Source organism: Harpegnathos saltator, unplaced genomic scaffold, assembly GCF_003227715.2.
Source record: "Harpegnathos saltator strain DR-91 unplaced genomic scaffold, Hsal_v8.6 scaffold409, whole genome shotgun sequence".
In the NCBI taxonomy this organism is placed as follows: domain Eukaryota; kingdom Metazoa; phylum Arthropoda; class Insecta; order Hymenoptera; family Formicidae; genus Harpegnathos; species Harpegnathos saltator.
The window spans coordinates 174,219-180,218 of record NW_020230216.1 but is presented as its reverse complement, the minus strand read 5'-3'; positions in this window follow the sequence as shown (position 1 = coordinate 180,218).

Here is a 6,000-nt window from a genome sequence, read left to right as displayed (position 1 = left end):
AAAATGTTCCAGAAATGTTGCAAAATGTTACAGAAGGCCTTTTTGGAATAATACATTGACGGATTCGGATAGTGAGGAAGAGAATTTCTCTGAAATAACAAATTATGTTGTGGCTGTCATAATACATAGCGAAGTTGTGTAAAATATTTTCACACATCCACACAGCGCATATAGCGCAATGGCACATCGCACAATGACACATCACATTCGACATATAACATACCTGCTCATCCTAATATAATATAGATTTCACTGAGTTGCAGAGTAGTATGCGGATGTCTCGGTACAGGAGGGTGAGCCGTCATCGCGTCTGGAAATAATGCCTGTGGAGGACAATTGGACCAAAAATAAGCAAGGACAGCCACGGACAAGAGTAGGACAAGCGGAAGGAGAGAGAGAGAGAGAAGAGAGAAGAAGGGAGAGAGAGAGAGAGAAAGAGAAAAGAAAAGCGGGTCCGGGATGCTTTTTCTGACGCCCCCCTAAGAAAATGTGTGCACACTACGTCCGTCCTGGCGATAACAGCAAAGCGTACACGGTTCTTGTTCACTCTACTTCCTTAAGTAAATTAAAAAAGCACAGATGATCAATCGCTCTTCGTCTTTGTCGCACTATCGATGAGCGTACGCGCGTCAAAAGGAGGCACGAGGCGAGTCAGCGGCAGATCTTATCGCTAAGCTAGAATGTCTCCCGTCTTGTCCCTTCTGCCCTCCTCATCTTTCACGCAACGCACTACCCGCAATTCGGGAAGAAATATTTCGAGACTGCAATTTCTAGTACTGACACAAAATGACGCTAGTGACTGGCCATTTTTATAATTTTTATATTCAATTTTATAATTTTCATGTTTAGTTATTAGGTATACAACTTTGCTTTCGCCGTTTTTTCTGAAATTCGAAGCTTTATTGTAAAAAACTGATTATACATTTATGATTCAAAGTATTGTCCATCACTGGCCACTACTTTCTCCCATCTTTCGGGCAGCGTACGAATCCCGTTTCTTCGAAAACCTTCTCTCTTCCACCGCTATGTCGGTCTTCGACGTAAAGATCACCGTTCTTGAAGCGTTGAAACCATTCACGACACGTTCTTACACTAATAACGGCCTCACTGTAAGTATTTGAGAGCATTCGATGAGCCTCAGCCGCAGATTTCTTCATATTGAAGCAGAAAATTAAAACCTCCTGCAAATGACAAGAGTTTGGCTCGTAAACTGACATTTTCAATCGAGAATAACTTTATGATGCAGACATAAATCGACTAATGTTTCTATGGGGTTATGTTGACAGATGCCCAAGTTTATTGCATGACGTCTATGATCTATTTATTTCGACCACTACTTACCACTAAAGCCATCTATAGGAAAACGGCGGAAGCAAAGTTGTATACCTAATATGCACATACACATACATATGCGTTGTAAATGTTAATGTACAATATTTATATTTTAATTATTATTAATATTAAATAATTTTATTAACGGTAATAATTTAAATGATGTCAGTAATTTTAGATACTCATCTTCTCGCAAGACAATTGACATATCCATTTGATTTCGAATAGATTTCTTTATTTGAGATTTTTACGAGTCAGCGTACGAAATTATACAATGAATTGTTGAGTGTTTGCAGAAGAAAAGTTTAACCCTTACCTTGAACAGTTTAATCCTTACCTTACAATTTAAGTTCTGATGGCGCATGCCATAAACAATAACAAGGTCGGTCACACGTCGAGCCATTATAACATATTATAAATTATTAACGTCTTGATAAAATTTACAAAAATTTCATAATCTTGAATCGTATAGTATCTTTCAAAGCATATTGGTACATATAATGCAACTTTACACCTTTTGCACTCCCACGTTGTTTCGTTATGTTCTTTAAGAAAATTATTAAGTGTTTGTGGCGTGTACCACGTCTCTGACACGTGTTATCTACATTTGGCCCGAACGACGTACTACGCCTCTCACACGTGTTGTTTATGTTTGGCCCAATCGACGTACCACGTCTCTCACCCGATATTGTAAGGCAAGGGGTTAATACATAAATATTGTAGTCAATTAGAGATACTAAAACCTTTAAAGTCAAGAGTGTGTGGTAGTCGTGGAGGTAAGCAGCTGGTTTGTTGTGCTGACGCAGAAGGATTCGAAACCTGGCATGCTGTTTTTTTTTTCTCATTTTTTCCATCCATATATGAAAATATTATTCAATGCAATCGGTATTGATATATTTAATATATAGGGTATATAAAAAGTACCGGAATAGTGAAATATCTAAACATTTTAGGAAAAAATGTTTCAAATAAAAATTGTAGGATTATAAAAGATCTACTACATGGGCTGAAAAGTCTTTGGTCTGACATATAGATGGCGCCACAAACTAAAAATCCTTATATTTCCTATAGAGTACCAACCTTAACTTAGATGCTGTAAAAATTTCATGATATTTCGTTAACTCGTGTACAAGTTATTTCGAAGTGACGTTACCACTGAATTTATCTTTACTATGGAAAAAAGTGAATTTCGTGTTTTGATTAAACATTGCTTCCTGATGGGAAAAAACACTGTTGAAGCAAAGGCATGGCTTGATAAATGTTACGGCACATCTGCCCCACCGAATTCAACCATCAAATATTGGTTTGCTGAGTTTCGTCGTAACCATACAAATGATGCACCACGTTCAGGAAGGCCAAATGAGGCAGTTACTCCAGAAAACATCCAGAAAATCAGTGAAATCGTGTTGAATGACCGCAAAATGAAATTGAGTGAGCTAGCTAACATCATAGGCATCTCAAAGGAACGCGTTGGTCATATCATTCATGAATATTTACACATGAAAAAGCTTTGCGCGCGTTGGGTGCTGCGTTTTTTGACAATTGAGCAAAAAGCGGAACGTGTTCGACTTTCAAAGCAAAATCTGGCTCTGTTTAACCGCAATAAGAAGGAGTTTTTGCGTCGATTTGTCACAATGGATGAAACATGGATCCATCACTACACACCGGAGTCCAATCGGCAGTCAGCGGAGTGGTTATTGCCTGGTGAAAGCCGTCCGAAGCGCCCGAAGACACAACAATCAGCCGGCAAGGTTTTGGCCAGTATTTTTTGGGATGCGCATAACATAATATTCATTGATTATCTTGAACATGGTAAAACTATCAATAAAGAATATTACTGTACATTACTGGATCGATTGGACGACGAGGTCAAGTTCAAACGGCCACATTTGGCAAAGAAAAAAATTTTGTTTCACCAAGACAATGCTCCAGCTCACTCGGCTCGCGATACGACCGATAAATTAAAGAAATTGCGCTATTAATTGGTCCCGCATCCCCTGTATTCTCCAGACCTAGCCCCCAGCGACTATTTCCTTTTTCCCCGACTGAAGCAGTGGCTCGCTGGTAAAAGATTTTACTCGAATGAGGAGGTCAAGTTGGAAACAAATGCCTATTTTGAGGGACTTGACACCGAGCACTATAAGACCGGCATCGAAATGTTAGCGGACCGTTACACTAAGTGCATTACTCTAAATGGAGATTATGTCGAGGAATAAAACACTTCTTTCATTAAAAAAATCGTTTTTTCATTGTTAAGCCAAAGACTTTTCAGCCCATGTAGTATTTACTAACATTATGAGTTTGACCTTGGATGGCGTCGCCAAGATCAGGACGAGGTCATCTTGAATTTTTTAAATAGGACTCTATATTTATTATTGCATATTCTTATAGTCCTTCTTTAGACCTTTCCAAAGCACTATAATTTTTTTCATATTAAGTAAGCCGTTTCGAAGTTATCGAGCTTTATATAAGATGTTCAGCCAGCGGCTGGAGTAATTTCATGACTTGTATTTCAGACATATGTAATATTAACACGTTGAGCGCCACGCCGATTTTGAAGGCAGTCCCCATCAGGCCACGCGCGCCACTTAGAAGCGTTGGTATTATAGGGCCAATGTCTCTTATCGCAGTAGAAGAGTGTTTAGAATGACCCGCCTATATGCATTCATTCATTCGACACGTTACGCGGCAAGTCTGTTTTGTTTTCATTATGGATTCGTGGCCGGTGTTCCTATTACGAATAGATTACAAAAGATAGTAGAGAAATGGCCAGGAAAAAAACTAAGCGAGTTGTCACATTTTGTAATACCTGTAAAGGAGAACCGTTTTTACCGTGCTTCAATGAAATCCACTAATCCTGTAATGTGTCAAAATTAAGTAAATTTTGAATAAATTTTCTGCAATTCCATAAAAGAGTGTAAATTTTATAGTTCTATATCATGTTATACGCTGTCAGCCAGCTGTTTTTCGCGGCCTATGTGAAAGATCAGTGTCACCCAGCGGTGGCAGACACAGCCTAAATGTAATTTCAGTGTCAGCCACCGGTGGTTGACGCGGCCTAAACAGAAAGTCCAGTGTCAGCCACCGATGGCTGACGCGGCGCTCAACGTGTTAAAAAAAGTAATACTAATGTACTAAATTTATAACGGCACTAAAATTCGCCTTCGAATCATTTCAAATCAGTTGCAATGAATTTGACTTGAAGTAGAACACATTAAGCTTGATACAGTCTTAAGCACGAACACGTATGAGGCAAGCCGAGGTCGCATGAGCATGCAAGTGTGGACGTTGGTCCGAGGCGCGGCAGATTTCCTCGGATGATTCGCCGCACGGGCTCGGACTGAACCGAGCGCTGTCGGTCCATCAAAGATAATTCATGCTCAGTTTGGACGCACTCGAGCACGCGTACGGAAGATAGCCGCGCACGACACGGAAAATTAAGAACAGCACTGTTGACTCCGGACGACCGGAGCAACGTTGAACAGTTGCTTCGACTTGCCTCATGCGTTCTCATGTGGAGACTTCAATTTTCAATCCGAGGCATTCGGAGTGGCCTCAGCTTGCTTCATGCACGTTCGTGCTCAAGTCTGTATCCAGCTTTACTTGTACATGATACATATTGTTTCATATGGAAAAAATAAATGATTTTTCTTACTGATTTTTCTTTCTTGAATTTATCATTCGAAACGGCTAACTCAAAGTAGAAAAAATTGTAGTGCATTGAAAAGGAGGGCTACAAAAATATACAATAAAAAGTAGAAGGTCCCATTTAAAAAATTCAAGGCGATTTTATTCTGAACTTGGCGACGTTATCAAAGGTCAAACCCATAATATCAGTAAATAGATTTTTCGAAACTCTACAATTTTTCTTTGAAACATTTTTTTCTAAAATACTTAGTTCTTGTGATATTTCCCAGTACATTTTATATTAGGTGTACAAATGAATAATCCAATTTTTTCAGCTACATTCAAGGTTTATTTTAAAAGAAAGTAACTTAAATTGTTCAGTCAAAGTATTCGACGTTGCTTTCTATAATTTTAAGCCATCTTTCAGGCAGCTGATGAATTCCATCTCGGAAAAATGTTACGTCTTTGGACACGATAAAGTCGTCAAGCCATTTTCGGATCTCATCCACTGATTGGAAGTGCATATCGGACGTGTTGCATCGATCGGAACAAGTGATAATCGGATGGAGCAATGTCTGGCGAATACACCGGGTGCTGCAAAGCGTCCCAGCCAAGACTCATTATGGTGTCTTTTGTATTGGAAGCAATGTGTGGCCTGGCGTTGTCATGCAACAATTTCACTGGACGTTCTCCTTTGCCAGTATACAGGCGTTTTCCAATTTTCCAATTCTTGACTCAAGCAGATTAATTGACGTTGGTAGCAGTAACTGCCGGGTTTCACCCGGTTCCAACAACTCATAATAAAGCACGCCCTTGATATCTCATCAAATGCAGAGCAGAACCTTCTTTCCGAAGCGACTGGGTTTTGCGACCGATTTTGATGATTTGGCGGGATTTACCCATGACTTTCTGCGTTTCGGATTGTCATAGAGTATCTATTTCTCATCGCCCGTAACGATTTTCCACAAGAAGGACTTCCGACGCTGCTTATTGAGAAGAGAAAGACACGCTACCACTTAATTTTTGTTGGTTTCAGTGAGT